Source organism: Mesoplodon densirostris, chromosome 8, assembly GCF_025265405.1.
Source record: "Mesoplodon densirostris isolate mMesDen1 chromosome 8, mMesDen1 primary haplotype, whole genome shotgun sequence".
Lineage (NCBI taxonomy): Eukaryota > Metazoa > Chordata > Mammalia > Artiodactyla > Ziphiidae > Mesoplodon > Mesoplodon densirostris.
Window position 1 is genome coordinate 105,922,396 of NC_082668.1, and position 12,231 is coordinate 105,934,626.

A 12,231-nucleotide genomic window follows, 5' to 3' on the forward strand; every position below is an offset into this window, starting at 1 on the left:
AGACATACAAATGACCAAGAAACAATTGAAAAGCTGCTCAACATCACTAATTATAGAGAAATGCAAATCAAAACTACAATGAGGTATCACGTCACACCAGTCAGAATGGGCATCATCAGAAATTCTACAAACAACAAATGCTGGAGAGGGTGTGGAAGAAAGGGAACCCTCTTGCACTGTTGGTGGGAATGTAAATTGATACAGACACTATGGAGAACAGTATGAAGGTTCCTCAAAAAACTAAAAATAGAATTACCATATGATCCAGCAAACCCACTACTGGGCATATACCCAGAGAAAACCATAATTCAAAAAGACACATACACCCCAATGTTCCTTGCAGCACTATTTACAATAGCCAGGTCATGGAAGCAACCTTAGTGTCCATCTACCGATTAATGGATAAAGAAGATATGGTACATATATACAGTGGAATATTACTCAACCATAAAAAGGAACGATATTGGGTCATTTGTTGAGACGTTTATGGATCTAGAGACTGTCATCCAGAGTGAAGTAAGTCAGAAAGAGAAAAACAAATATCATATATTAACGCATATATGTGGAACCTTGAAAAATTGTACAGATGAACCAGTTTGCTGGACAGAAATTGAGACACAGCTGTAGAGAACAAACGTATGGCCACCAAGCAGGGAAATCTGCAGGGGAGTGTGGTGGTGGTTTGATGAGTTGGGCGATTGGGATTGACATGTGTACACTGATGTGTATAAAATTTATGAATATTAAGAACCTGCGGTATAAAAAATAAGTAAAATTAAATTTAAAAAAATACTCAACGTATCTTTGGTTAAAGAGCAGTGAGTGAAGCTGTTTGAGTATTGTAAAACAAGCAGTTTCAGGGCAAATCGAGTGGGCTGATACCTAGAAAATGTCATTAAGCTGTGATCAAGGAAAGAAGATTAGAGGATGGATTCCAATGAACTCAATCACTGTTTGAAGCCTAACTCTGGGCAAGTCAACATACTGATAAGAGGACATGACAATGTCAAGGACTAATGAAATACCCAGAGACATGCAGGGTCATCCATTATCTATTTATTCCACTTTGGAAGTGATTTAAGAAAAAATGTTATTCTGCGGTGAAGGCAGAATAGGGAAACTAACACTTATTTAGCATGTATTGTGTGCCAGGTGTTTTAAATATGTTATTTCATTTGATCCTCAAAACAGGTCTTTAAAATGGGTATTACAACCTTGTTTTATATATAAGGAAACAAACTCTAAGACAAGTAAATAGTCTTTCTAACTGAGCAGAACTAAGTAAGGGGAGGAGCAGTGTTTCAAACCAGATTTTTATTACTACAGAGTTATTGTCTTTATAAAATTTTGCCACTTATAAAACAAATAGAGATAATATGGGAGTTAAAGGTAGCTATGAGCACTGTATAAACATTTAAAATGTATATTTTTCTCAGATTTTATTGAAATACCAGAATTCTTGACTATTAAATTTTCACTTTCAAACTTTCAAGAAAAAAAATGGGAGAAAATATTTACAAATGAAGCAACTGACAAAGGATTAATCTCCAAACTTTCCAAGAAGCTCATGCAGCTTAATATGAAAAAAACAATCAGGGGAGGTGACGGAGCAGGGCCTGGGCATGAGGCCAGGCGGCAACCGGAGCACAGGTGGCAGCGGCAGCGATGAGCGACATTGTGGAGAAGATGCTAACGGTGCTGCCGGGACTCTTCTTGAAGAACCAGTCAGCTAGCGGGCCCGCGGCCGCCAAGGTGTCCTTCTCCTCCTGACTGGGCAGCCTGGTCCGCGGCATCACCGCACTCACCTCCAAGCATGAGGAAGAGAAATTAATCCAGCAGGAACTGAATAATCTGAAAGCAACTGTTTCTGCTCCTACTACAACTCTGAAAATGATGAAGGAATATATGGTGAGACTTATATATTGTGAAATGCTTGGATATGATGCTTCCTTTGGTTACATACATGCAATCAAGTTGGTACAACACGGAAACCTTTTAGAAAATAGAGTAGGTTATTTGACTGTTTCTTTATTTCTACATGAAAGTCATGAACTGTTGATTCTCCTTGTGAATACAGTTGTAAAGGACTTGCAGAACACTAACCTAGTAGAAGTATGTATGGCACTTACTATCGTCAGTCAGATTTTCCCTCGAGAAATGATTCCAGCTGTTCTTCCATTAATAGAAGATAAACTTTAACATTCTAAGGAGATTATATGAAGAAAAGCTGACCTAGCATTTAAATTCTATCTCATCGCTCTTAATCAAGTACAACATATCCATATTAAGTTTCGGAAAGCACTTTGTGACAGAGATGTTGGGGTCATGGCTGCTTCCTTGCACATATACCTTAGGATGATTAAGGAGAATTCATCTGCATATAAAGACTTGACTGGGAGTTTTGTAACAATTTTGAAGCAAGTGGTTGGAGGAAAACTCCCCGTAGATTTTAATTACTGCAGTGTACCAGCACCATGGTTACAAATTCAGCTGTTGAGAATACTAGGACTTCTAGGAAAAGATGATCAAAGGACAAGTGAATTAATGTATGATGCTCTCGATGAATCCTTACGAAGAGCTGAGTTAAATCACAATGTCACATATGCTATTCTGTTTGAATGTGTACATACAGTCTATTCTATTTATCCTAAATCAGAATTACTTGAGAAGGCTGCCAAGTGCATTGGAAAATTTGTTTTGTCACCTAAAATAAATCTCAATTATTTAGGATTGAAGGCTCTTACCTATGTTATCCAACAGGATCCCACTCTGGCGCTTCAATACCAGATGAAAATAATTGAATGCTTAGACCATCCTGATCCTATTATTAAAAGAGAGACTCTGGAACTTCTTTACATAATTACTAATGCACAGAATATAACAGTGATTGTCCAGAAAATGCTTGAATATTTACTTCAGAGCAAAGAAGAATATATTATTGTCAATTTAGTTGGCAAAATAGCTGAGCTGGTGAGAAATATGCTCCTGATAATGCGTGGTTTATTCAGACAATGAATGCTGTATTTTCAGTGGGCGGGAGATGTTATGCATCCTGATATTCCCAATAACTTTCTGAGACTGCTAGTAGAAGGTTTTGATGATGAAACAGAAAATCAACAATTAAGACTCTATGCAGTTCAGTCTTATTTCACTTTACTAGATGTGGAAAATGTGTTCTACCCACAGAGATTTCTTCAAGTTATGAGTTGGGTTTTAGGGGAGTATTCCTACCTCTTAGATAAGGAAACGCCAGAGGAAGTTATAACCAAGCTCTACAAGTTACTTAGGAGTGACTCCATTCCTTCAGAAACAAAAGCCTGGATAATTGCTGCTGTGACCAAGTTGACACCTCAAGTACACTCTTCTAATATAGTTGAGAGATTAAGCCAGGAATTTACCACATCTTTGGATATTTGTTTGAGACAGCATGCATTTGAATTAAAACATTTGCATGAGAACGTGAAATTTATGAAAGGCTTGCTTCCAGTTGATAAGAGTTGTGAAGACATGGTGGTAGATGCTTCGTTATCTTTTCTGGATGGTTTTGTGGCTGAAGAACTAAGTCAGGGGGCAGCACTTACAAACCTCACCACCAATGGCAGGAGGAAAAGCTTTCTCAGGAAAAAGTCCTCAGTTTTGAACCATAAGGGCTCTCCTTTTCTTCATCTGGCTTCTCTGGACGACAGTCTCCTGCTGGCATTTCTCTTGGTTCAGATATATCTGGGAATAGTAAAGAGACCAGGCTAAAAGAGACAAATAGCTTGAAGCTGAAGGTGTAAAGAAATTGTGGGGGAAAGAGGGCTATCTTCCCAAGAAGGAAAGCAAAACTGGTGATGAAACAGAAGCTCTGCCAGTCCCTCAAGTGAATATAATAATGGAAAATGTAGATCAAAGTATAACAAAAACCGATCAATCTCAAGCCCTTACCCAATCTAAAGAAAAGAAAGAAAAGCAGCTGCTGGCATCATCACTATTTGTTGGACTAGGATCAGAAAGTACAATCAATTTGCTAGGAAAAGTAGATACCCTTTCTCACAAGTTCAGAAGGAAATCAAAAGTCAAGGAAACCAAAAGTGGGCAAACAACCACTGCTCAAAATATGACCCGTTCTTCCTTTAGTTCTTCATCAAATGTGACTTATGAAGAAGACTATTATTTGGATCATTTGCAGGATAGAGGAGACAAAGAAGTAAAGAAATGTTCTCTTAATTCAGAACTTTTAGATTCTGAGTCACTCACAGAACTGCCCTTGGTTGAGAAAATCTCAAATTGCAGGCTGTCTACACCCTCTTTGTTTGCTGGTAACAACATGGAAGTTTTTCACACTCCTCAGTCCACTGCAGCCTCAGTTGCCAATGAAATCTCTTTAGCTGCTTCTTTGCTGGAAGAAACTACTGAACACATGCATTCAGATCTTATGGAGGTCTGTAATAATGAAACCATATCAGTGTCTTCTTACAAAATTTGGAAAGATGAGTGTTTGTTGATGGTCTGGTCAGTTTTTAATAAGAGTGTTTCAGAACTGAAAAGTGCTAACTTAGAAATTGCTCCTACAGAAAATTTCAAGATCACTGAGCAACCTGGATACTGCTTGCCTGTAATAGAAGCAGAAAGCACCAAAAACTTTCAATACAGTGTGCAGATGGAAAAACCTTTTACAGAAGGGAATCTTTCTGGTTTTATAAATTATCAGGTGATGGATACTCATTCTGTTCAGCTCAAATTTTCAGTAAACTTATCACTATTAGATTTCATTGGGCCATTAAAAATCTCGACTGAAGACTTTGGTAAACTCTGGTTATCCTTCGCAAATGATGTGAAACAAAATGTGAAGATGCCAGAATCACAAGCTGCTCTGCCTTCTACCTTAAAGGTCCTGCAACAGGAACTAAGACTTCATGTTGTTGACATTATAGGTTTGTAGTGTTCTAAAAAGGCAATCTTGTGTTTATAGGGGCTTTCTTACAATCAGAAAACAAACCAACTCTTGTAAGTGTCAGATTTCTTGGAGCTGTATTTCATGTTATGAGTATCTTTCAGATAAGTGTGTTGTTCAGACTTTATTAAAGAATTTTTTGTGTGGTAAAATATACATAATGAAATTTACCATTTTAACCATTTTTAAATGTACAGATTAGTGGCATTAAATACATTCATGTTATGCAGCCATTCCCACCATCATCTCCAGAACTTTTTCCTCTTTCCTAAGTAAAACTGTACCCATTAAACACTAACTCCCCATTGCCCCTCCCTCTCCGGCCCTTTGCAACCACCATTCTATTTTCTGTCTCTATGAATTTGACTACTCTAGTTACCTCATCTAAGTAGAATCATACAATATTTGTCCTTTTGTGACTGGCTTATTTCACTTGTCTTAATGTCTTCAAGGTTCATCTATGTTATGTGTCAAAATTTCCTTCCTTTTTAAGGCTGAATATTGTTCCATTTGACGAATGTACCACATTGGTTTATCCATTAATATTTTGACAGACACTGTGTTTGTTTCCACCTTTTGGCTATTGTGAATAACGCTGCTCTGAACATGGGTGTACAAATAAATCTGTGTTTGAGTCAAAAAAAAATCACAATCCAAAAATGGACAGAAGACCAAGACATTTCCCCAAAGAAGATATACAGATTGCCAACAAACACATGAAAGGATGCTCAACATCACTAATCATTAGAGAAATGCAGATCAAAACTACAATGAGGTATCACCTCACACCAGTCAGAATGACCATCATCAAAAAATCTACAAACAATATATGTTGGAGAGGGTGTGGAGAAAAGGGAACCCCCTTGGTGGGAATGTAAATTGATACAGCCACTATGGAGAACTGTATGGAGGTTCCTTAAAAAAATAAAAATAGAATTACCCTATGACCCAGCAATCCCAATACTAAGCATATACACCAAGAAAGCCATAATTCAAAAGGAGTCATGGTCCACAATGTTCATTGCAGCTTTATTTACAATAGCCAGGACATGGAAGCAACCTATGTGTCCATCGATAGATGAATGGATAAAGAATATGTGGCACATATACAATGGAACATTACTCAGCCATAAAAAGAAATGAAATTGTGTTATTTGTAGTGAGGTGGATGGACCTAGAGTCCGTCATACAGAGTGAAGTAAGACAGAGAGAGAAAAACAAATACTGTATTCTAACACATTTATATGGAAACCGAAAAAAACAAAAATGGTTCTAAAGAACATGGGGGCAGGACAGTAATAAAGTCGCAGACATAGAGAATGGACTTGAGGACAAGGGGAGGGGGAAGGGTAAGCTGGGATGCTGTGAGGGAGTGGCACGGACATATATACACTACCAAATGTAAAATAGATAGCTAGTGGGAAGCAGCTGCATAGCACAGGGAGGTCTGATCAGTGTTTTTGCATCCACCTAGAAGGGTGGGATATGGAGGGTGGGAGGGAGACACAAGAGGGGGAGGATATGGGGATATATGTACACATATAGCTGATTCACTTTGTTATAAAGCAGAAGCTAACACAACAATGTAAAACAATTATACTCCAATAAAGGTGTTAAAAAAACCTGATATCTAGTTCAGACTTGAAATATAACTTGTTCTTTATTTTCATAACATGGAACTGAGGAAGAAGATCCAAAATATTTCCTCTTCTGGTTAATTCTTATTTATGTAAATGGCTCTATTGTCAAACCAATCTATCCACTAGAATGAGCTAGACAGAGAATGAATCTTAGTATGAAGCCATAACAGAAACCAGGGAAGAAAATAGATTTAGTGATGCCTCAGAGGCAGATACTAATTTTTTTTCTAACCAAATATGTGACCATCTGTAATTTAAGCAAATATTGAATCTAAAAATTAGATGTCTGGTTCACTTGATGCTTGCAATTTTCTTTCAGATGATGCTGATTATGATGATTTTAAAAGTATGTAACAGTACATATTTACAGAAAGAAAATGAAAATGAGAACTTTGAAATAATTTGGGGGATTGGAATGATTAAATGAATCTCCTACTTTCTGTGCAATTGTCTGAAAAACCTGTAGTATATTTTTCGTTTGCTGCTAAAAAGATGCTCATATTCTTTGATGTTAACTGAAGTTTAAAATCTTCCTGGAATTGGAAAACTTAAAAATAATGCTGCATATGAAAAATAAATGTTAGCAAAGAATTTTTATCTATTTACCTACCACACAGGGCTGAATAGGCAGTTACCTTATTTTATCCATAGGTTCTAATATTAAGCCAAGTTGAAGTGCCTGAAAGCAGCTCTTTTGCCCATTTCCTGTTTGCCCATTTCTGTTTCCCTCTAACCTTAAAAGGACCTAATTACAGAAATGAGATCACTAAGCAATTGAAACTAACTCCTGACATGCTCTCCTGAATGCACACCATGCCTTGTCTAACCTGTTGATTATTTTCCTAGATAAAAAGAAGTAAGAATGAAGAATTAAGCAGTTAAAAAATGACTAGCTCTCTACCCCCAACACCTCCCCCCAAGGTATCCTGTAGACAGATCACGTTGACAAGAAAACATCTGAAGAGAGAGTCAGCCAGTCTGGACGCAATGGAGAAGGATGCAGAACCCAACCTCCTGCCTCGATGAGTCACTGATCCTTTCTTCCCTTTAAAAACCGTCATAGCTGAATAGAGTCTTGGGAGTTTGTCTCTGGGCACAAGTCCACCATCTCCCCCGATTGCCAGCTTTTCGATTAAAGCACCTTTCCTTTCTACTGACACTTTCTTCTTGAATGATTGGCTTTTGAGGGGTGAGCAGCAGAACCTGAGTTCAGTAACATGCCCGCAATACGCATTCCTGCCATCCCTGACAAGAAGTCCTCTGCAGCCATGTGACCCTCAGAGTCATGTCCTCTCAGGACCAGCCTTTGTCACTCCTACTGGAGCCCAGCATGTCCACTGTCACATCTCCAGAGAGCAGATTCTTGGCTCTCTGTCCTGGGGTAGTTTCTGCTTTGGGCCTTCTGGATTTGCTGTCTTTCTGACTCTCCCTGGAGATCAGCGCAGTGCCCCTGGAGTCCTTATTTCCCAAATGTCATGTCTTCCTTTGTCTCAGTAGAAGCTCATCTGTGAATATTCAGTCCTCTGGGATCCTGGCACAAGCCAGCCACCACACCTCATCATTCAAAATTGGGTGAAAATATTATGAATCTCCCCAGGAGAATCAATAGATATAATCAACACAAACAGTATTTCCTTTTCTTATTCTTTCTGGCTAGCAGTTCGTGAGGTTCATTATTTTCCTTCTTCAATCACATAAAGTCACCTGAAATCAAACAGCAGCATCTCAATGCCTTGCACAGATTATAATGTCATGACTTCCCAAGTATAATCCTCCCAAGGTACAGTTTGTCAGATGAAATGTACCTACTTTTCCCTTTCCTGATTAATTATAACTTTCAGTTCAGCCTCTGATGTCCGTAAGGAACTTTGATTTTGTTCTATGGAACATTCCTCATATGACTAATGATGAATACCCTCTATTCTTCCTCAAGGTGGCCTTTTTGGGTCTGAACATCATAACCTATATGACAAGGTGACAGGGTAAAGAAGCTAGGTCACTCTGGATCCACCTGAGTGCACAGCAGAGCCTGATAGACAGGCTCTTCCTTGATATCCTCCCTTACCAAGCCTAGCCTAGGGGAGTTACAAATGAGACATCGCACATCATCTTACCTGGACACACTTGTAATAATGAAAATAGCCAAGAGCATTCTCTGAATACTTGAGAGTAGTTTTCCAGAAGGTGCCTCATATCTGAGATTGGAGTTTTCATTTTCTTGGAGAGACCATGGTCCTTGAGAACATAGCATCTTTGTCCTTGAAGCATTTCAACCACCTGCAAGATTTGCTTCAAACCCTGTCAAACTGGGTTGGAATGACTCTATGTAGTGCTTCCCACTTTGGGGGCTTTGGGATTGTAAGTGGATGTTGAAATACTGAAAGAAAGTGATCATTAAAAATGTCCCAAGACATATTTAGTGTTTTCAGCATGATGGTTAACCTTGATATCTTGGCTCTTTTCCAAATTGAGTAATTGTATCTGCCAAGCTCAAGGTCCCCATACATTTTTAATTGAGGAATTATCTTTTCTTCTTCTCTTAAAACCTGCTCATGGGTTTATTCACATCAGCAAAACAGACAGGCCATGGCACCCCAAGGCATCCCCATCTGTGATTGGTGAGGCAGTCAGAATTCTGAGAAGATAGTCTTTTCTTGAGCAATTGTAATAGGGCTTTATTCTACACAATTCATTTGCCTAGTTATATCTGATGTTTATAATACTAACAAGAATCAAAGCATTGAAAACAAAATAAGATCATCTTTAACATGAAGAAAATGTTGACTACTTACAAATAAAACACACTAATACCAGAATGCCAGCTCTGTAATAGAGCAACACAGAAGAAATGTAAAACGTAGCTTCCTCCCAAATGCTTTTTTACAAGTTACTTTTCACAGATTAATTGGACTGATCAATTTTTGTGTGTCTGTCACAGTGTCAATAAGACCTCTTACACAGAAAGCTATAGTAGGCCTTGTAATAATATACTTTTGTACTTATACTAATATTTGTTCCAAGAGGTTGAATGACCTGTAGATTGGCTAGATAAATTTTATACTTCTCTTCCTTCTTCTTTTGCTTCCACTATCACTTCCTTCTTCACAAAGACTAGCTTCATAGTAAAAATGTTAATCACACTTATAGTAGTTGGGCTGTTATATTCTAGCACTGAGCTCGAAATATTAAATGCATCATCTTGTTTGATCCACACAGAAACCTTCTTCAATAATCACTATTATTCTGATTCTATAGATAGAGAAACTGAAGCTTTGAAGTGTAGATAACTTACCCAAAGTTTCCCAGTTACTAGGTAACAGATCAAGATTTCAGAAGACATCCGACTTCAAAACCTGTGCTCACGCTACTGTGCTTCTCGCTTCTGTTTTGTAGCTAGAGATAGTTAGATATGAGCAAGATTAAATGAAAAAAACAACAAAAATGTGCTCAAAAGATGCACTGTCTGTCCATGCTGGACTGGAGATTTTAGTTATAATGCTTGGTTGTAACTACTACAGTGTTTTTTTTTTTTTTAAGTTTCTCAAGTATCTCCAAAATTGTAAAATCTGGTCTGTTTATTTTTATATTTATAAAACACCAAGACTGTATGTGACTATTTTTATAAACTCTCAACACTCTTACTCTAGAAATTACTTTTATGATAATATTTGGCAATACTAATTGTGGTCAAGACTCTTAGTTGCAATCTCTGTCTACCTTGAAAGAAATAGTGTAGAAGTTTATGCAGATGCTTACATTAAGAGAAATATCTAAACCAGTTCCCCATTTTTCAGGTGGAAGATTAAAGGGCAGCCACCGCTCAATGCATCTATTACTTTATTGGCTATTGTAATAAGTTAATAAAATGGACATTTCCTTATCCAGTAAGAGAGGTTCCTTAATTTAATTTCTTCATGTGATGGTAGAAGCTGACCCAGAATGTAACTAAAGAAGTAGCACTAGTGAGATAAGCTCAGCTTAAGTTTCCCAGAGACAATTGTCCAGTTTTGAACTTATATTAAGCCATGCCACATAAATGTTAAAGCAGGCAGATATCTAGATATGAGGAGAGAAAGGGGATACAGGCCAAATGGCAGGAAACCACACGTCTTGTAAACAACAGAGGTCCTTGGGCAGACAAAGAAAAGCAGGAACCTCCAGACTGACAGGAAACCACACGTTTTGGAGTGATCAGGGTCCTGGAGGCAGACAAAGAAAGGTGGGAAAAGGGGGGAATCTCCAGTGTCCAAGTGTAACCTGTTGTATAATGTGCTTGCATTACAAAAAATGGCCCTTGCAGATCAGAATTTCCCATTATGCACCGAGGCCATGACACTTCCCATCAAGGGTAAATAAGGGCAAAAATTCCTCCTCCCCTCGGGAAGGTGGAGCTGGGAAGAAAATCAGGGAATACGACCCCAAAACCACTCCCACCCTAATGAATACTCTACCTCTTCACTTCTACACCCCACATAACTTGCTTGCCAAGAAAACTCAGGGCAACTCCTCACTTGAGTCTGCCCACTATCCCCTTGCGAGCATACTATCACTTGAATAAATCCTCACTTTTCTTTCTTGACCTCCCTGTCTCGTCTCTGAATTCTTTCTGTGATAAGACAAGATACGACTCTCCAGTATCATAAACATATGTGGCTAGTGGAATGACTATAGCCTTTGCATGCAGAAGATCACAACAAATACGATTAAGGAACAGAGTCAAAATGACTCTGAAGGAAATCTAGCTTCCTAACCAGGACCTTTTCCATTAGATCGTGCATGTATTCTCGGAAAGACTTGATGTGTTTTAAAGTGAGTTTCTCAATGTCACCAGTGATGTCTTTGACTACGGTTAGCAAGCTCACATAAGGTCTTCCTTACATGCTTCTGTGTTTCAGTTTCTCGGTGAATGGCACACTCTGATTTCATTTCTCTGATAACCATGAAATTCTAAAGCTATTATTGTCATTAACAGATGAGAAACCTGAAGTTTCTATGAGGTTAAATGACTTTCCCAAAGTCATTGGCACTCCTTCTGTCTTATCTCTATCTAACCATAACATAGCATCAACAATTTGACGTTATTTTACTCAACAATGTGAAGAAGCAATGTTGGTGAAGCATTGCACATCTTAGGAATTATATAGTAACTATATATGCACATAAACACATTTAATCTTTCTAGCATATCAGTGAGGTTAAATATCATTATTGTAACTTAATGGGTACAGAAAATTAGATACAGAAAGACTAAACTGTCTGAAAAGATTACCTAACTTGTAAATGTCAGTGGAAGATTTGAACAAAGGGTTGCCTATCTCTGAAGCTTCTGTTCACTCTACTGACTTCTCAACGGAAATCACTTTTAAATGATCTTTAGTATCTTCACAAGATGTCCTTTATTGTCTTCAAAGTGATCTCAGGGAGGCAAGGGGTGAGTTGGCTTGAAGCAGACCTCAGCCCTTGTCTTCTATGAAGAAATAATTCAACAAACAGACATATGTGAAGCAGATAAAGCATTTATTAGAAGCAAAGTATGTGTGGAATAACACACAGGCAGACTTGGAATAAGTTGTGCACAATTAGGGTGGCTTAACTCACTTATATGGGGGCAGATTTCTGGGTTCCCTCTTGGCCAATCATTTTGCTTATGCCCAT

The 12,231-nt window shown here is 38.1% G+C and overlaps 1 pseudogene; it reads left to right on the forward strand.

The window, feature by feature from the left end:
• Positions 1 to 1,665: 1,665 nt before the first annotated feature.
• LOC132494772 (AP-4 complex subunit epsilon-1-like) lies at positions 1,666 to 4,924 on the forward strand (annotated as a pseudogene).
• Positions 4,925 to 12,231: the final 7,307 nt, after the last annotated feature.